We start from the raw sequence: 21,408 nt of genomic DNA, 5'->3' as shown, positions 1-21,408 counted from the left end.
TCAAGACTACTGCCTCTCCACTCTAGTTTTCAAACCTTTGATGAAAATGTTGAATACTATCATCAAAATCCTGAAAATACCACCTTGATTCAGGTTTCTACCTCAATCATGAGATTCCTCTCCGTGGATTGCATACTATGTTTTACAGCTGAGATTACAATGAATCTCAAGGTGCAACATGGAATCCACTGACTCTCCCCACTGCCACTGAAATTAATAAATAATTAAATAAATTTAGACCAGGGGCTTATCAGGAAACCTTCTACAAAGTAAAGCAAAATATTAAATTTAAAATTTAAAAATATTATCACCAAAAAAAAGTTGACTTAACTCATAGTAAGAGGATATCTTTGCAGCTCACCTTAATCAGAGGAAAAAAAATGAAAACACGTCCAAAAAAAATCATCAAAATAAATCACAGCCTTTGAACAATTCTCCCTCAGGAAGTCAAATTAAAAATGCAGAAGTCAACAGAATAATAAAATCATATATTGATAAAATAAAACCCTATCTTTATAATTCTTTAAAAAATGAAACTAGAGTAACTCACTACAATTAGATTCATTCTACCATCTTTAATCTGCTTTTAATGGCAATCTCTTGATTCAGTCATGACAAAGTAATTTTGTTTGTCAATCATCTGTCAATTCAGACAATAATATCCAAAACAGAAAACAAAATACAAAACAGAGACGAAAATGCCAACCCTTTCCACTAAGATGTGCTAATACATCAATTTTGATGGCCTAACTTCTACTTTATCACAGGGAAAAGGTTATTCACAAAATCAATCTACTGTCTTGAAAATGTATTTCTAACAGATGAGTTTTCCAATCTATAACCCATTATTTTCTCTTATTTGCCACTACAGCAGCAGTCACACAATACTGACAGCAACAGCAAGGATTCAAAATTGTTTCAAATATTTAGTGAAAAATGTCAAGAAAACAAAAAGGAAAAAAGAGAAAAGGTCTGATTATCACAAAGTTCTGCATTTCTTCTGAAGTAACTGAAACTACTCTCTTGAGGAGCTCATTCACTTGTAAAAACATTGTTGGTGCAAATAAAAATACTACTATTAGCTGCATAACCTTTTAATGAAAGATGACTGCAACTGCAAAATGACAAGTGCTGAAACTAAAAACAGTCCTCTAAGGATTCTAATAATCTCCTTCAGCAATATTTTATTCAATTAATCATAACTTAAGTCTCAGACAGAAAGAAAAAAGGAAGTAAAAATGCAAAATTAAGTAATCATGGTCTGACATTTAGCTTATGAAGAACTATAAATAAATAGTTTTTAACATCAAAACATTTAAATTCTGTTTTTAGAAACATAATTGAAATTCTGTATTTCATATAGCACCAACTCTTTAAAGATCTATGGAGAATGCAAATACCAAATCACCAAAGCCATACGCAAGAATGAACTTATAAAGCACAAATAATAAAATTATTATCTGTTCATAAGCAGTTTTGTGGAGAGCCAATTATATATGTGAAGAATACATAATGTTTTTATTCAAGTTGATACCATTCAAACAAAAATGCTGGCACCATTAAATCTTCATTAAAGATTTAAGATATTCTGTCCCTGATTTTCACTTACTGTTCACCACAAAGAAAAAAAAGAGCCACTCAAGCTTGTAAGATTACAACCTATAAATAACATTACACTGGAAAAAAACACCCTGTGATTAAAGAAGCTGGAAGGTAGGCTAGGTAGGCTGTTTTGCTAATCCACAAACAACAGATTTTAAGTGATAAACATTTGTTTATTTCTCACACTTAATTTTTTTAGCCACTGGCCAATTTTTAATTTACTTTATAAGAGTCTCAAAGATAACAGAATTTCTTAAAGTTTCAGAAGCAATCCCAGCAGGTGAAGGGTGAGGTCCAGCAGCAGCTGACAGGCCAATCGACACATGGCACGACCAGGCCCACAGCTTAGCAGGTCTTTCACGTGATCCTATCCTCACCCTCTTCTCCTTCATGACCAACTTCCCGGCTTTCTAGGGAGAGGTCTAGTAAGGATATGGGGAGTGGACAAGAAGGCAACGGACCAGTATAAGAACAGTAGAATTAAGAAATCCTTATGAATCTTACAAAAATCCAGCTCCTTGTGTCTTTGTCCAACTTCTTATGAGTGCTCTGCAAAGCATCGGAGGAATCACAGACCCGTGGCTGTATTTAGTGCATCACACAGATCCTCAATGCCAGCCTCCCTTCATTTCACCAGTCCTGGCTTTGGATCAGACAAATCTCCCACATCCTCTCATGGAAGTTCTTCCCCATAGCAGCACTTTTCTGTCTATACTGTGCTAGCCACCCTTGTGTCAGGTTTCATAACTTCACTTTCCCTCATCTCCAAACATAAACTAACTGTATTGTGAAAGTGAGTAGTCCAGACAGCCTAGTGCTTTGAATTATTAAAGATACTGAAAAAGCTTTAGATTTTGAAACACCAGGGGTTGACACAGTTCTATACCAGTGTGTCAGTGATCAGAAGGTGCCCCACCTTCTCTTGCCAGGTGCTGATGCCAGGGCAAAGGAGGAGGCAGACAACATGGTTACAGGTCATACATGGGAAGATATTTGGTTTGCCTATTGAAACATTTTCAACTGCAGGTCCATTTTATGAGATTCTATGCAAATTTCCAAGTATCATACTACCTAAAAGTTCAGCTCCTTCCCTGTGCACAGAATCGATTTACTTAATAATCACTTCTTTAATTAATTATATTCCTGTTTGGATTTACTCCAGAAGTGATTTCTTCTAAATTTTGCAACCTGCCTACTGAAATTTTCTGAACTCTGACAAGACCATAAGTAGGGACAAGCTATGACAGAAAGCAAAAGATAAAGCATAGGAGGAACTGTACAAGGGCACAACAGAGCGCACAAGTACAGAAATGCATCAGTGTCACTTCACTGAAAGACCATTTTCCCATTCACCTATTACCTCCCAGGAGAAGCTAAAGAGATAGCCAGAAAATGAGTCTGAATAGTGCCGATTTCATCCCAAAAGAACACACAAGGGTTTGATTGCTGGCTTTTGTATTAACCTATACATTTTGTCCCAGTGGACAAACCCCTGATGAATTCTAAACCAGGTAGTGTGGTGTCATGATTCTTATTAATGCCAAAAACACTGACTAAATTGTGCAGAAACTTACAAGTAAACAAACAAAATAGCAATTAAAAGCTCTTGAAAATTTCTGCATAATCTAAAAAATACATCCATATTGTTAAAGACAGACAATTTAAAGCACCTCAGTCATCTACGCAGAAACTATTATATTATTATTGTTTCAGAAAATTTTTCCAATCTATCTACATTCCCACAAATACAATCTGGATAGGAAGAAATTTTTTTTTAAATTCCCTCAAACTTCATAAGCCTGAGGCAAGCCTAATGTTCTCCACATTAGAGGAGAACAACTTTTAACTGCTCACAGTAAAAAACACCTTATTAACAGAAAAATCGCCTTGAAACAGCTGCCCAGAGTCCAAATTTATGAGCTTCTGCAGTTTTGGAGGGGTTCTGTTTGTGGTAAGTTTTCTTTGGTTAGCTCAACAAAAATTTGGAAAAATCATATATCAACCAAGCCATTCTGTTAGGACAGTGTACGCGTAAGAAGAGCATGGTCTACGTGCAGCTCACAAGGGGGAGGAAGAAAGTTATTTACACAGGTATCTTTCTTGAGAGCAACATAAAAAACAACAGCAAAAAACAAACAGGAAAAAAAACAACCCCAAAGAGCAGAAATGTGGAACTTGTATGGCAAAATCTCTTTCAAACAGAGTACGGGCATGTTCTCTCGAGGTCCACAATGCCCCTGTGCCACCTCAGCTCAGTTTCCAAGTAAACCTTTGATGGTATAAGTAACAAGCATATGGATTACACGGCAAGGAGGGACTCTGAGTTTATTCTAAATAAAAGTAAATCCTAAATTGAATACAGTTTTGTGCTAATGGCAGGATTAGAGCAAAGCTACAGAGATTTAAATCAGATGCCTCTGAATTGTTTTCTCCTCATTAAAAACACTGCTTCTTCTAGATTCCTGGAGCAGGCAAAAATCACTATTTTGGACTTGGCTAGTTGCGCTAGAAGCAGATCAGTGAGACCTGCTAAGTCAAAAAAATCTTTAAGACTCTTAGACATTTCTACTTCCTACTTTTTCAAATATCTGGAGATTTGCAATCCTGGGATCCCCACAAAAAAAAAAAATCTCATTTAGGTAAGATATAGTTAAGCTCAGAAAATATGCTGTTGATAATACCTTTCACTCCCACTAATTTCCACCTCAGAGATTTTGTATGTTGAGGCTCAAAAGCATAGCCTCAGCTATTATCCAGGGCTTCCACAATGCCATGCTCAGCTAGCCTCTTCATAGCTTGGAAAAAAGCTTTACAGAGCTTTACTACAAGCTATTCAAGAGCAAGCAGTCAGTGAAAATGTAAACAGAAGCATGCAATGTAATAACTACTATCAAAATAAACTAAGTGCTACTTTAAATTAAAAGGTCATCTCCTACACAGAGAGGATTATCAATTCATTACTTTTCTCCTTACTCCGTCAACCCTGAAACAGCAATGTCACCTCCATTACTTTTTATTGTTGCTTTACACAGAAAGAAAACAAAGAAAATGTATTTTTCAGGTATTTGTACTATTTTTCAAATAATACACATTCAAGTTGAAGCTCTGCACAAGCTTTAGTGAATCTTACAAGAAGTCATGGAAGACTGTGAAATACCTTAATAATAAGCTCCAGGCAGCAGGCAGAAGTTGCTTAATTACATGTTCTGTATTTATTGAAAGGATAAAGCTAATGTTATTAGTAAGCTAGTTAAAGTCACAAACTCTGCACTTGAGCTGCCCAACCATTTCACCACTCTCTCAATGACTTCTGATCTAGGTTACATATGCAGCAACAACTTCAGCAACTTACTATCAAACTTAGAACCAAACCCAGAAGTTGAGAGCTCCTGGTGGATTTTCTGGTGTGCCTTCAAATGGCCCCCACAGCACAGCAGAAGTAGAGCAGTCACAAACCACAGCTGGCAGGCAGGTAATCAGGACAGCAGTTAACTTCCCTCTTTCATCGAACAGGCTTCACATCAGAAATCAGAGCTGCAGCAGGTCTTTTGGGGCACCCCACCAGGGCCAGCAACCCATGTGGACACACAGCTACGGGGATCACACTTTCAACTTTTTGCATGCTACTTCATCGTTACTCCAATTTTAAAGATCTAGAAAGGGCCGTCAAATAAATGGATTTCATACAGATTTCAAAAGCAGGAAGAAGACCTTAAAAATATAATTAATCAATAACTTCTGTATACATGTTGTAAAAGGTGCTTTATTGAAAACTCTAGTTTTTTAGCTCAGACTCAAAACCCTCTTTGTTGGAAAAGCTAAGGGGTAAGGGAAGATGCTCAATGCTTGCAAGCAAAATACATCCAAGGAATTGATTAATTCAGTGACATGCCATACAGTGATTTCCTCAATTCTGAGTAGCACTGAACCCACAACACCAGTTTCATACAACTGCAGTCACGCCACGTGCAATCAAAACTTCAGCACTCACTCAATGGAGACAGCCTTGATGCCTGATTATTGCCTTTTGGTCTGCTGCAAGTTGTGGCTGTGCAACAGGCAGCACTGCCTCCTTTGAATGCTGAAGGTATTAAAGTCATGGGTAACACAGAAAATCAAAGTCGGGATGATTATAGCAATCCAGAAATCATGTTAGTAATTCCTCTACTACTAACAAACATTTCTACAATGTCAGATTTTAACAGCATAGGAAAAAAGATTTGGAGAGAAGTGACAATAAGAATCCTCAGTGTTACAGTGGCACTGCTTGAATCTCCTATGGGGAATAAAAGAGAAATGTTCTGAAATAGCTCAAGGCATATTGCAACCAAAATACCTACCTCACCTTTCCTTAAAAACTTTTGCATACAAACACACAGCACCTTCTTTCTATAGGAAGCTGTGGCAGTCAAAGATACTTCAGCTAGAAATGACATTCCCCCTGGAAAGAAAATCTAACAATTAGGAGCTAAAAGAGTTTTATTAAACTATATAAACTCCCAAATCCCATCAAAAAGTTTCCAAACCTATTCTCTAGAAGCAATTCTACTAATTCATCACTACTATTACAGTTACTCACAACATTTACAATTATTTTTCCCAACACTTTAAACTCTGAAACATCCATCTCTGTTTTACCACTTTCAAAAAAATTAACAAACCCTCTTCCCATGTTGGCCATTATTTCATTGAGAGTGTTTGCCTAATTTTTACTATTTTTTTCTAAACTCTTTTTTACCCAGCATTTGATTGCACTCCCTCTGCCACTCACTGTGAATCCATCTGGTCCTTACACATGAAAGCTGATTTTTTTACAGGTTTTACTTCCCCTGTATTTTTGAAGGAGGAAAGGCAAGTGGCACAAATTGTGGTAGTAATGTGTGAAATTATATCAAAGCTAGATCCATTGATACAGGGGATCCTTGCTAAAAACATCCCAATCAGCTGCAGAGGAATATAAAAAATCGCTACAAAGTGTAACCATATGCAATTACACTACAATCATCTGATCTTCCTTTGTAAGATCAAACAAAAAAGGTACATTCCCAAACTCTACTGTATATTTCTCAAACTTGAAAGATCACCATAAAAAAGTTGACAAGTGAAAGAATCATGGAATGCTGCTTCAAGGACAAAACTCAAGTTCAGAATCATCTACTACATCATCAAATTGCTGTTCTCATGGAAAAAAAAATCAGAAAACTACATCTAGTGACAAACAAAAGAAGAAAAGAAAAGCTGCTTAAATCAGTTTCAAGGATAAATTCATCCTGGATTGTAAAAAGCAAAACTATGTGAAAATACCTCTGAAAGAGATTGTTCAAGCTGAAGATTGCTCCCTACAGTATTGCTGAAGCCCTTGCACCACTGAGTATCCACTTCTCTGAACACGTATCTTCTCTCACTCCCTGGGAGATTGTTTCACAGTCTGGTAGACATCAGTGTTGAGACAGAGAAAGTTTTTTCCAATGCTTAGTTGTATCTCACCATATCATTCACAGTTAAATCCTCCTCACCATACATAGCTTTGATTCAGACTATTTCTACCAGGGTTTCTTATGGTTACAAGGTAAGACTATTTCTCTTTATTAACAAAAAGGAGATAACATTTTGTTCCTCAAATTATTAAGCATCATTCCTGCCCTGTGAACATCTTTGTGTTATCCGTACAAGACAAGGAACCTAAGTTGTAGAAGGCAGAAAACTCACTGTTCAAAAGATTTTAAGTGCATTTAAAGCAAAGAGCTTCAATAGCAGAACACTTCAACACTAGAAACTTGCTATCAAGATTCTCATTAGTCCTAAATCAGTTCTTCTACTCCTCGTTCTCTCTCTTCAACAGGTAAAAAAAATTGCAGTGAAACCTTTTCCTCACAAGAGACATTAAAAACCTTGGACTTTTGTCACGCCTCAAATGTAAAGAATCAAAGGGAATAAAAAAACCAAACCTTTTTAAATTTAGAAACAAAATGCCATTTTCACAGGGTGGACTGACTACCCAATTTCTGCCCAAAATTACTGTAGTTCTTTCTTTGATAGGGTAAAATTTACCAGGTAAAATGGAGAAAGAATCCAGGAATGCATTTGTTCGCAATAAATTGAATGCCAAACCCTCACCTAAAGCAGTGTAGAGTAACAGCAGCAACACCAGCATAACTTCATTTGCTGATCAGACACTACAGAAGTGCCATGCACTTGATATGCAGACAAGAACAAGAGAAACTGTTCATTCCAGGCACAATGAGGTCTTCTGTTCCTGTAATTCACTAAGCACCTTAATCAGCAAGACAGAAGAAAACCAAATGCCATCTTATTCAGATGCTCTAGGCCAGTGGCTCCCAGTTGTGGACTGCCAAGCTGTTTCCATGTTCAAAATGGCCAAGCATCTGTCAATTTTTAAGCTCTAACATACCGCCATTAACTCTGTCTATGACTGTCCAATAATTTCTAATAGTCAAAAGTGGTGTTTTTTTCTGAAAAATATGTTTTTAGATTAAATGCAACTCTCTCCCCAAACCTCCAACACACGTTCATCAGATCCTCTGCAAAGGCTTTTTTCTAAATTTTATCCCTTGCATATAAAAATCAATCCATCATTGTTTTTTCTTGGGAAATACACTACACGTACTGTGAAGTCATGAATAGGGCTACATTTAGAGCCAGAAGAATTAATCTCCTCAGGACAAAGAAGAACAAATAGAAAACATTACAGTGTTACTTACAAAACAAATACAGATGGAAGAGAAGAGAAAAAGAAGGATTACTAAATCTCTACCACAAACAATTCAAAGGCATGTAAAAAACAAAGTACCTTCAGCAAAACTATTCATGCAAACAAAACACACCAGATGCAAAATACATTATGTACATGAGATTATGTTCCACTTGTCACAAGAGGAAATGGAGTTGAATGGTGACAATGCTGTGCCTTAGAAGGAGGAATACAATTTTTACATTCTACACTTAGGAATAGGAAAATACAATTATAACTAGCAAAGAAGAAGATTTCCTCTGAGGCACCTGGGTCTGAGACTGAAGAATCTGTGATCAGAAAGATAATACTGGAAACAAAAAAGGAAGGCACTGCTACCACCCTGAGTCCCCAAGTTAAAATTTCCAACAATTCCACTGCCAACTCAAAAAATGTGTATCAAAATTGGTGTAGTTTCACTCTGTGTTTGTTTCTGACACTTAAATGCCTCCTCACAACCGAAACTGGCAAAAATCTCATCAGTTCCCAGCGTCAGTGCTCACTTGGTAGGCTATAACCATCAGCAAGAGCAGACTTGGGAGCCACTACAACAGAATTCAGAAACTACTGCCTGTGGGGAAAGCCTTATCACAGCTGATGAGCAACAGAACAAAAGCTTAGACTTCTAATGCTTTCGTCTCTCCTTAGCAGAAAATAGCTTCCAGATTTATACTCCTGAAGCTCAATATGTTGGTCTGTACATCTTCTCTTTAGGCAGGACTGCAGTCACAAGATTTGCTCTTTGAATAAAGAAAGCATGTCAGAGACCTCTTGGGAGATTCCTTCCTTTTTGTTAAAAAAGTTCCTATTTCATGAATGTTGTTTTAAAACAGCTGTGGTCATTGGTTCTTTAAGTGTCTTCAAAATACTCATTTAACAAACAAGTATGCAAGAATAAACAGACTAAAGAAATTATAGCAGTCTGAATATGTAATTCAGGCACAACAGAACAGCAAGTGCTTTTTACATTGTATGCTAAAGTCCCTGTTACATATTTGGCATTGCCTTGGTTACAGCAAGTAACAGCGCACCAACAGGCTGTGTCATCAAAATGCACCAGATGGATGCTCCACTTACACAAATCTCTTCCCTTCCCCACTCCTCTCCTCCAAATAGGATGTAACTTTTAAGAGCAGGGACAGGCATCAACATGGAAAACCTATGTTGATAATCATTTCCCTGCCAAAGTGTAATCACTGTACCAATAACTTTAGTCAAAAATAATGACAGTGAAAGGCTTCAGGAAGTTTGACCAGGGGAACATGAACTACATGCAACTGAAAGTCTCAGTCAAGTCTCATTTTTTTTCCCTAAATAATCTGCTCCTATAACCTGCTCCTGTTGCCAGCCTCAAGCTCCCTGGACACTGCCAGAAAAGGTGACTGATATTTTTTGCACTTTCAGCATCCCAGTTTGTCTTCCTAGAGGGGAAAAAAAAAATCTAGACTCCTTTGTTTCCCACATTTTCCCCACTATGAACTCACATTTGCTACTGACTGATGTCCAAGTAGACCAGACATAATAACAGGGCAAGGCCTCTCCCTCTCAGGTGGCACCAGTGGAAAACAGAAGGGTTTTCCATGAGGCTGCAGAACAGACTACTACATTACACTGAACATCTTTTCTCTGCAACCACAGCTCTCCTTCCTAAAACCCTCCAGTGTTACCATCTGTTCAAACTAAATGCAAATAATTACAGGTATCTTCACAGCACAATACCTCACATTTCAAAGATGTGATGACTTTGCACTGGCAACAATGTCTTCCCATCTAAGCATGAATGGCCACAGGCAGCACGTGAAACCTACCCAAAGGGGTGAGTTTTATCGGGACTGCACCCACTGTACCTCACTACATCTGAAAAGTTAACACAGACAAGGCGGGCACCAAAGTTTGTACACTACTACACCATAACAACTTTGTGAGATATTGCAAAAAGCCATGAAGCCACGGGATTCCTGTCATACATGGGAGCGCAGGAGTCTTCAGCAGCAGAGTAAATGAAGTGACTATGGATTTGCACATTTGGAGGAGGTTAGTCTTAAAGGTAGGAGGTGTGTGCCTGATTTTTTGATACACTGAGCATAATAACACAGACACAGAATATTATAAAAACAGATGAAGAGCAGGGCTTTTTGTGTATTATCCTTCAGTCTTTACAGTTCATACGATTACTGAACTTTCAGGTTGATTTTGGAATTATTTAACTGACTGAAAAAAATATTATCATCTTCCTTCCATCACAAGAAACTCTGAATTAGTCAGATCCTGTGACTATCCCATCCTGGTAATTTCACCCTCTGGTTTTCAGGTGTGAGATACCAACAAAAGTATACATAACCCTTAGTGTTTCAAATGGCCAATGGCCCTAAAATTACTGTTTTACACACTGCTACTTGAAAACACAAAGTTCTTGGGCAAGTAGCTAAAAACCTTTCTTTTACATACAAATGAAATCCTGCTTCTTAATGCAAAAAAGGAACTCTTACCTTACTGTTCTTCATGCTATTCTGCCATCCAGATCATACCTGGTGTACATATACAAACTTGCACTACAGTGCCTGTGGATGCCACTGCTTGCAAGATCATTATACAGACTTTAATAATGAAGATCAAAATTTGAGTTGTAAACTGTCCAGGCTTCAACAGTAACATACTGGAAGGAAAAAATTAAAAAGTATTTGAACCTCTAGTCATGATCTTAATGGATAAAGTGGCTGAAGGAAAGGTATCTTCAATAAAACATGAATTTATACACTAGAAATGTGACATATAAAAATTGTCTTTGCTCCACGCACAAAAAGGTGGTTCACTCCACTTTCAATTCCTAGAGAATCACCAAAAGTCCATTCACTTTGAAGAAGGGACCTTTCTACTTTTCTGAAAATCTACTGTATGAATGTTAACTGTATACAAGCTGCAATTGTGCTTCTAGTATTTAATTTTCATGCAACTATATTTCCATGCTGATATTCAGCTTAAACTCCTTCTATTTGCTATCAGGAAGCAATTTATCCTGAGGGGGGTCTGATAGGGAACAACATCTCCTTTAGGAAATGCTAAATGCCATTGTCCTTGGTCAATGACAGCTAACAATGGGACACCAGTGACACAGGCACTGTCATACCCAGAGCAATGGAAGACATCAACTGATGCTCCATGTCACCTGGATAACCAATACAATCCAAAGAGTCATCCAGTACATTACTGAGAATACTTTATATATAAAAAACCAATTACACAGGTACACACTTCCTAAGCAATATATTCTTCTCTTCCAGCTTACTTACTTGGCCTTCTTTGAGAGAAAAAAATTTTGTTTAAGAAGCTGGGTTATCTTGACTTCAAATCCAGAAATAACCGAGTCTGTAGCTAATGAGAAATATTAGTTCTTTTTTTTTTTAACAGTGTAGTTAGATTTTGATACAAAATATATTAGAAGTATTGTTGATCAAAGCATTAAGTCTGTGTTACTCTTAAAATATAAATGTTTCATGTAGCTTTTAAATTTGCATTCAAAAGGAGCATAACCTAAGCTGAAATAAAGACATGCAGTCTTTACAGTTTACCGAGGTAAAGAAATAGAAAGATCTGTAAGGATACGTCAAGTCCGCACTCAACTTTAACTGCAACTAGAATCAGCGTGGGCCAAAGGGTGCCACACTGAAAATACAACGCATTAGAACTGCCTGACTTGGACATGACTTTAAACTAGGGCTAAGCAGTCAGACTAACCATCATGAAGCTGCAGTTAAAAGTCTAAAGGCTGGATGCTGAAGCTAATGTAGAGTCAATATTATGAAGTACAGTGCTGTCCCCTCAGGCTAATGCCCATCTCCCCACCAAGAAGGAATCAAGCTCAAACATCTCCTTCCCATGCGCCTTGCAGCTGGGTCCTACGTGAGGAAGATTTTGAGGACTTTGGGATTTTCACATTGTTATGAAATAAAATTAAGATGCCAAAATCTGAATGATGCTGTAGAAATCTCATAAGTGGATTACACTAATCATTTATCAGCAAGGAATGATAATTGTTAAGCAAGAGCAGAACCCTGAGCTCATCCTTATTTATCACTGAGACAAAAGGTATAACAGGTGTGAATATCAGAAATACACACCAAGTTTGGGGAAAGGTTATGTAAAATGTCCACTAAAAATGCAATGGAATTACAAAGCTAAAGGCTGGTTTTGCACTGATTCCTATTTAATACCAATTTCCATCAGCTCACCACAGCCTTCTTAGTGGGAGAGATTTTCTCATTTCACATTAAATTAAATGTGACTGCACTACACGTACATACTAGGAATGCTGTTTAATGAGTCTTCCATTTCTTAAAAACAGTGCTCCAATTTTGAAACTGCTGCAAAATAAATTCACACCAAGAACATAATTTTCTAAACTACTGGGCAATAATTTCCTCCATCCTGACCATCTTAAAAATCCAACTAAAAAAATTAATTTCAGGTCATTGAATTGGCTAATACAGCAAATACACCTGTATTTCAGTGCTTTCCTAAGGGGAATGGCAGTGGTAAGAAGGACTTAAAAAGCAGCACCCAACAGGAGGAGATCACCGTTACCCTCACATACATACATGCCCTTCACCCCAACACTCCCACTGCCCCAAATGCCAGCAGCAAAGCAAGCAACTTTCTGCAGGGTGGCTTGTTCGGCAGAGGATGAGGAGGGCAGGCTGGAGGAAATTCTCTGTCCAGCAGTCGCATCCCATCCCACCAGGATTTCAGCAAAACCTGCTGCATGAGCCGGTACTGGACATCTCTAAGAGGCACAGCACTCCATCTTCAGAGCTTCCTGCCCTGGTTAAGCCAAGAATTACAAACATGGCATGTGTAGCCCTTGTCTCAGTCACTTGATTTGAGTAGAGCTTAGATCAGATGGCATCCAGGGATCCTTTCCAATTCAAATTACTCTGTGATCATAAAAGAGCTGGTGTGAGAAAGCTGTTAAGGAAAGAGAACGGAAAACTCCTCAGCTCCTCACACACACCATACAAAAAAGTACCAATCTCCTCTTCGAACAGAGGAGGAAGTATCAACCCTCCCAACACTTACCTGGGACAGAAACATATAAAAAAACCTACTTTTTTTTGCCTGTTTTTTGGATTTGAAGTGTTAGTTAAAGCATTCTGCTGACGTTAGCCTGAGAAAAACCTGGAGCAAGAGCTTTTACCCAGTGCTTCTTCACCTGACTCTGATGAGAGCTTTTTTAGTCTCAGCTAAAAAAGCTTTTAAAAATGTTTTTCCCAATTTAATTTCACTTACTCTAAAGGGTTACATTTGAGACTTCCAAAGCATCAAGATTTCAAACATGATCAAAGTCCCATCAGAATAGACACTACACAAATACATGGTAACACTAAGACTGTTGGCATGAACTGCAACTTACATATCAGAATAAATAAATAAAATTTTTAAAATTTTTAAAATTTTAAAATAAAATACGACAAATAAAACTTGAGCCTATATTAGGAAAACCAAGTCACAGTCACGTGTGTTTAAAATCTTCCATTATGTTATTTCTTTTTTCTTCCTTCCTCTGTTTAAAAAAAAACAAACTTCCTTTTACCCAGACCATAAGTTTTTGTCCACCCAAGTTTTGAGAAAGCATGTTTATTAAAAAAAAGCTCAAATCAGAATGACCATCACAAGAAGAATGATCAGAAAGCTATTGTCTTATGTACAGAAGTGAAAATTCTTGCAGAGAAATAAAAATATTTAATCAAATCAGTATAACACACCAAACCAATAAATACAAGATATTGAACGAACACCTTAACTACATACATACAGAAAGGCATTTCTTATCCTGACATGCATCCCCAAAATGGAAAAAATAAGGCAAAAGTGAGTCAGTGTAGGGTAGTCACTCAAATGATCTTTGCCAAAATGGGTAAGTTTCGTAGCCTCCATGGCTCTGCTGTTCTCATGTTTTTCTGACCTGCGTTCAACTTTTGAATTCAGAGTTTGAAAATTAAATTCAGTAGGCAAGTTCCTGATATACAAAAAAGGTTCAAAGAGTTTAATTAGTTGAAAAAAGAAACTATCACTAAAAGGATTCAGCCTAAATTCCAGGGATGTGTTGCTCAGTTGTGACTAACTCACAGACTTTTAATGAAGCCTCTCACTCCCTACAATTACATTTTACTCAGATGCGTGACAAGGTGGTCATCTTCTTAAGGCAAGTAGCATTTATGGAAGTACTCATCAGAAAGAAAACATGCAAGTAATTCTTAATTGCTGGCTTGTGAACAAGATCTGATGGACCAAACAGCTCAAGAACAGGCTCGAAAACACAAAGGGAAAGTATATGGCTAAAATAAAAAATACTTAAACATTCTGAATTTTTCGTTTTAATTGGAAAACATCAAAGGACATCTCCTCCTTTTGCTAAGTGATAGGAAAAACAGAGGTTCCCAGTGTTTACCTCAGGCAGACTAGACATTGTTTTAAATACTTTTAATATATTTATTTCAGCTTCCTCGATGATGTTCAAAACTCCACTGCTTATCCACAGACAGCTACTTAACAGGCTCATGGGTGATGGAAACTTCTCCCAGTACATATTTTTAATTAGACAGAAATCACCACAGGAGACACAACATACCAGGTGAGATGCCACCTACCTAGCAGCATCTCCGTAGAAACAGAACTGCACTTTCATTCCTCCTCTCATGTCAACATAGATGGTTTCTAACAGAAAGGGTTTAGTGTGAAAATACACATTCTCATGGTTCTGGAGTATCTTCAGCTAAGTCCTCTGCCACCCACAGCTGTCATGCACCCATTGTACTGCTTCTGTATTTATTTCTTCAGAATTAGGACAGACATTACCATCACGTGCCTGCATATGTGAAAGCAGCAAATAAAGATGTTTCCCTAGGTCCCTTCAGGAAAGCAACAAACATGCAGGTTTTTGGCAGAACACCGATGCATGCAGTAGAAACAGAAAAATACTATCACACTGCTCTTAGTAGCTGACTTACCAAATCAATCATTATTATAAAGAAAAAAAAATTCAATCTGTTTTTCAGAAACCTTTAACCCCTACGCAAAATATATTACTGGCAATCTACTGGAAATAAATGAGCAGAGGGTTGTTTGCTAGAGCTCACATTAAGAAGGAATCTTCACCTTCTAGGAAACATATTTAAAAATGCATTTATTAAGGCTTCACTTAAGTGTAACAAGATCTTGTTCAAAGTTAAGATTTAATTAATCAAGCCGCACCGCCTATGGACAATATGTATTAAACTATCTGAAGCACGTCTAATATTTTTTAATAATCTTTTTTTAGATCTTAAGAAAAAAGGTCTGATTCTTTTAATGCATAATCTCATGTAAATCCAGAGCAGCTATGATCAATAACAGACAATTCACGTGCCATGGGAAAAAATGCTGAATTTGAAGTATCTAGGCCATGAGATACAAGTGAAAAGTTTTAGCTCTCAGCTTGATTTTTACTGCATTTTGTATATTTGAAGACTCTGAACTTCATATTATAATTCCTTTTTTGTTTTTTTAGCAAGTTCACTAGTTTTGGTTACTAACCCTGAACTCACATACATGTGGCAACATGGTGTTTACTTTCCCAGACACCTTTTCTGGACTTAGGATTGGTTTTTCCTGCTTTTGCTTGCCATAAACATTACCACACAGTGACACAATCTAAAGCCCAGCAACAAAAACACTGCAAATGACTAGCCACACTGGCCTGCTAAAAATACAAAACAAGCAGCTGAACAGGAGATTCCATTTTGTTTTAGCCTCATGACTTTTCTGCTGGCTGTAGTGCTGATAAGCACTGCTTATAAAATGAAATGTTATCAATGTTATCTACATTTACAAGATGCATACAGTGCTCACACTGAAGGCTTTTTAAGGTTAAGAACATAAGCATTGCATATGACTGTGGCTTAAAATGGTATCAAAGAAGTCAGAAGCCAGCTTCCGGTCCAATTAAAATCCATTCAAATCTCATATGCAAAGAGTTCAGGTTTCTCATTTGTGTTCCCATTCAGATAGATGACACAAACTTTAGCCTCAAAATTAGTACTCTCTTTATTCAAAGTGTTATGGATTACTTACATTACCACAGAGCAAACAAAATCCTCAGATTTATAAAATCCTCAAAATAGTAACAGCAGGGTGAACTACAAGATTCTCACCTTTGGCATGCCACTGTATCCCATAGCCCAAAATCTCTTCTAAAGCATTAGCTCCCATGTTTTAAATACATGAAGGCAATACTATTATATTTTTAAAAAAAGAAAGAAAATTTTAAAAAAATAACAGAATGCATTCCCTTCCCAACAGATATGAAATTGCAAACTTGTCATAAACAAAGAATTGAGAATTAAATTGACAACTAAGGAAACATGTGTAAAGAATTTCATATTAAGTAACCAAACAGGGTTATACTAAAAAGCTTTGGCATGTCTCCCTCTTAACACACTATTTTTCTATCTACCTAGATGTACCACATCACCTTTCCAGCATTCTTACATTTATGAGCTGAAGAGCTAATCAGTAAATACTTTTGATAGCCTTTCACAGGCTGGCCTTGCATCTGTTAAAAGACAGCACAGTAGCCAGAACATTTGCTATTTTAAGGGAAGATAATGCACTAATGTAAAATAGAAGTATCATTTTAAGCTACAACTAGAAATGTCTAAAACTCAAGAGCAATGAATTGCATGATTCAAAGTACCCAGCCAACCTTGAACCACCATTACATGTAGAAATCAGTTTGGCCTAAAAGCTCATTGATGTATCAATCTCAGATGACATTTTCCAAGGAAGGCAAGCTGTGTTTCACTAACATTTACATTTCACTCATTAAACATCCAAAACACTAATATAGGGGGCACTACAACACTAAATGTTCTGCCTTTTCAGAGTTTCTTGTGTTCGTCCATTATTATTCATCCGACACTTAATTCTTCTGTACAAACACACATGAATGCATAGAATTCAAGAGTGACCGTTCTCCTTCCCTCCTGAACAGCACTTCTGGGCAGTCTATCCTGCTCCTTTCTCCCACAGCATTAGAGACAAAGGCAAACATGCATCTCACTTTTGATTTGGCAGCACATAGAGAGTAAACACATTCTATGTCACCATCACCTTTTGGGAAGAATAGACATCACATGCTTGTTCCTGATATGGGCTGTAAAGGCAGGTGCAGGTGGTCCAAATTTAACAGCAATGCAGCAGAACCTGGAGTACTATGACTGGAATACTGGCAAGTTATTTGGGACCCCATGGGCCACAGCTGCAGAGCAGGCACAAAACTGCAGCCACCTGGGTGTACTCTCATCAGCTGGTGTAACGTGATGTATGTCAAAGACAAGAAAAACGCTACATGGCTGATCTGCCCTGAACCCACATTAGCTCACTCTTAATGTATGCAGAGTCAGGCAAACATCTCTACCTTCTAGTTCCTCAGCAGCTACGAAAACAGCCAGATCTGCAATGCACTCTCTAAACCAAACTGTAATTCCACAGCCCAAAAAATCTACAATAGGAGAAAGCAAAAAGATGTAGTTCTCCATCCTAGACCCACAGCCTCATCTCTCTTAAAGAGGAGATTTATAATGGCAGTAAAACAAGTCTTGGTAGACTGCTCCTATTGACTCTGAGCCTTACAGAAAGCAGACGTAATGCATACGGCTGCACTGACCACGACTGTGATTCAGGCAATCACTGTTATCAAACTGCTTCACCAGGAAAAAAGAAATTAAAAAAAATATTTAAAAAAAGAAATCAAGACGCCTTCCATTTCCAGAAATCAGAACGTGATTGTAGCAGATGTCGCCTTCCCCTCAACACAGGGGTGGAGAGCACGCTTCACGGTGAGGACGGGGAGATCCAGGCCCCCTTGGGTTCCCTGCTGCAAACCGGGACGCGGCTGCAAACCCCGGCAGCATCTCCCGACAGAAGGGGCTGCTGAGACCGTCCTGCTGCGACGGCGACCACTCGATCGCCGGATGCGAAATCCCCACATTGCCCCCTCCCCCCGCCCCCACCATTTCTCCTTCCCACCACAGAAAAGGTGCGCGTAGGGAAAAAAATACCTAAAAAATAAAAAACGGCAAACCAGTGCACTGCGGTGTACACGGCTCCACGCAACACTATTCTACACACATCCCACGCCCACCAAATAGAATAATGGAATAAATAAACGGAGGGAAAGCACGCAATGCCTCGCCGGAGGCCGGGATGGAGGCGGTCATGGCCGCGTTGGCGCCGCTCCCCGCAGCCCGGGACAGGTGCAGAGCTGCCCCGCTGGCTCGGAGATGCGCGCACGCCCACGCAGCCGGACAGAGGCCGCCGCAGCGCCCACACCCCGCTGCGGGCAGGAGCCGCCGGGCGGGACAGGCCCGGCATCCTGCGCCGGGCATCCGCCCCGCGGGCCCGCTGCCTCCCCGACACGGCGGCGGGGGCGCGGCCGGGCCCCCCTCCCGCTCCCGGCCGCGACCCCTCCGCACCTGGTGCGGGTCCGCGCCGCCTCCTCAGCAGGCAGGGCGACTCCGGCGGGGGCGGCGATGCAGCGCAGGGCGGAAAGCCCAGCAGCCAGCCGCTCCTCCCGCAGCCACCATCTTCCTCCTCCTCCTCCTGCCACCGCCAGCACCGCCCGGGCCGGCCCCTCCCGCCGCACCGCCCTCACGCGTCAGTGCGCCCGCTCGCTCCCTCCCTCCCGCTGCCTCCCGGCGGGAGCGGGGCCCGACGGGCGTGGGCGGTGCCGCCCCGCTGGGCCGGCGGCGTCGGGGTCGGCGCGGCTCGGCTCGGCTCGGCTGGGCTTCTCTCAGCGCGGCTCCTGCCCCGGCCCCTTGCCGGTCGCAGTCCCGGCGCTCTCCGGGCCGGCTGCCAGCGCCTGGGCAGCTCGCAGCGAGGGAGGCCCTGCAGGGCACCGACCTGTCTCACCTTCCCTGGGCACGGGCCCCGCAGCCTCGGCGGCCCAGCAGGGAGGAGGGTCCCACCGCCGAGAAGGAGGTGAGAGGGTGGGTATGCCAAGGCGCCGCATCCGCATCGCAGTTGCGAGCGGGCCCTGGTCATCCTCCTCACCTGGGGAGAAACTGCAAAGACCGAGGTGCAGCACAGCTAACCCAATTGTGCACGCAGCCTGCAGGGAGGCTTACTGCTATGCTAGAAAGGGCTTGGCAGTGCCTCTTTCCCAGAATACCTACGGCCGTGTTCATGTACCCAAATACAGCGTTGCACCTAAGCTTGCATCTATACCCCGGCTGAAAACTATCTCGTATCTTCTCCAAGTTCCTGCTCCCTGTACTTACCTGCCTCAGTGATTCCACACATGCAAGCAAAATCCTAAAGTCCTCAAGATAGCGTCGGTATTTAAACAAAATAAACTACCAGGAGAAATACACCGTTACTTTTTCATAGCCAGATTGACACCTAACCAGTTTTTCATTTTAAAAAAGGCCAGAGCACTTTAAAAAACCTAACAACTGATGAAAAGTTGTAGTATTGGCAACCTAAATTGGTACATTTTAACAGTATTGTTAATTTATCTCTTCAGGGAACATATTGTGTTAAACATTTGTGAAGTGTTTAGGCAAACGCCACTGCAAACTATCAAAAGTAATCTGCAGATAAAGGCTTCTAACTAAATGATAACTTGGTGTTAGTTTGGATTTAAATTCTGTTTTCCCCCTTCTGGTGGATAGAGACTTTTTGGTTCTTGGTAACACCACCTATTCCCCTGTTATGATATAGTTCAGTCACCCTCTATTGCACAGCTGCATTTTTAAATGACCAATGCCATTGGCAGTATTCTGCAAATTAAGACTTCAAAAATATAAGAGTATGAAGAAATATGTTGAAAAGAATGAAGAAGTGATGGAAACACATTTATTCTTCAGACAACTGCTACCAAAGTCCCTTCCTTTGTTTTTAATATATTGTAACACTTCATTTCTTTCCCTCCTATGCCAAATAGTTTCACTGTTTATCTATCCTGTTCTGGAGGAACCTAACATTTGTAGCAAAAATAAATAAGCCGGGAGGCTATGTCTGTTCCCTTCCTCTTTGCTATGTCCTGTATATGTGGCCCTGGAACAGCCCCGGGTTACTATGACTTAAGGTGTATAGAATATGCATTACAGATTTCCAAAACTATCAATTCTTGGATAGTTTCGTTAGATAAAACACTTCACTTGCAGTCAAGCTCTTTCCCCCTGCTCTTCCTCTCAAAATAATGGAGCAGTTGGTCCCGAATGTGATCTTTGTCCTTAGAGAGACGTTTGCCCAGGTGACCTCTAGGGGTCCCTCCCGACCTGCGTTTTTCTGTTATATTTCTATCGTTAAAAAGATTAACAATAGCAGCCTCAATAACTGCTAAATTATATCCTAGAGAAGTTTCATGTCCTAAACGCATTTTTCTCACAGAGCTCCAATTACTACATGTGTTTCACAGCCCATGATGACAGGTCTTCTAGCACATAAGCTGTCTGTGAACCTGAAGAGACGGACACTGCTAGAACACAACAGTATTAGTATTGCTAATGCTGCATTAGCATTGACCTTCAGGCTCTCATTTTCGTTATCATCATTATTTAGTGAAATTTCAATCTAGAAAATTAAAACCAACTGAAAAACCAGTAGGAAAAGCACCAAGACTAATCTGTAACATTTATAAAATCGAGTAGCGCTGCAGATTGATCAATACTGTCTGCTGGATATTAAATTATAACCATCTGAGGGTGACAGTTTTGTAAGTAGCTGTGGTAATCACTGACAAATACGTATCAGCCAGCTTCTGGCATATTCAGACATTCTTTCTAGGTAAAAAGCGCTAGTTACACTGAACCAATTTTTTCATTCTATGGGGGGTCAGGGGGAGGGGAGGGAGGAGGAAGGGGAGGGTGTTGCTATTTATATACCCATTAGCCTAAATAAAAGCTTTGGCCCCAGCAGTTCAGACACATTTTTCCTACATTAGCCTACTAATCTAGTCAGCTTCTATGTGTTTTCAGGAACTGGACATTGCAATGATCTTGGGTGTACGTGTCAGGCTT

At 39.7% G+C, this 21,408-nt stretch overlaps 1 protein-coding gene across 2 annotated transcripts in view; it reads right to left on the bottom strand.

Annotated features, from left to right (window-relative positions):
* The window catches only part of APBA1 (amyloid beta precursor protein binding family A member 1), an 86,814-nt gene extending 67,806 nt beyond the window's left edge, over positions 1–19,008 (bottom strand). For both annotated transcript variants that reach the window (XM_038123357.1, XM_038123358.1), the window contains exon 1: positions 18,862–19,008. The gene's annotated coding sequence lies outside the window, so the exon portion shown is untranslated. The remainder of the gene's footprint in view (positions 1–18,861) is intronic.
* Between the last annotated feature and the right edge of the window lie 2,400 nt (positions 19,009–21,408).

Source organism: Motacilla alba, chromosome Z, assembly GCF_015832195.1.
Source record: "Motacilla alba alba isolate MOTALB_02 chromosome Z, Motacilla_alba_V1.0_pri, whole genome shotgun sequence".
NCBI lineage: Eukaryota > Metazoa > Chordata > Aves > Passeriformes > Motacillidae > Motacilla > Motacilla alba.
This window is presented reverse-complemented; position numbering and strand designations above follow the sequence as displayed.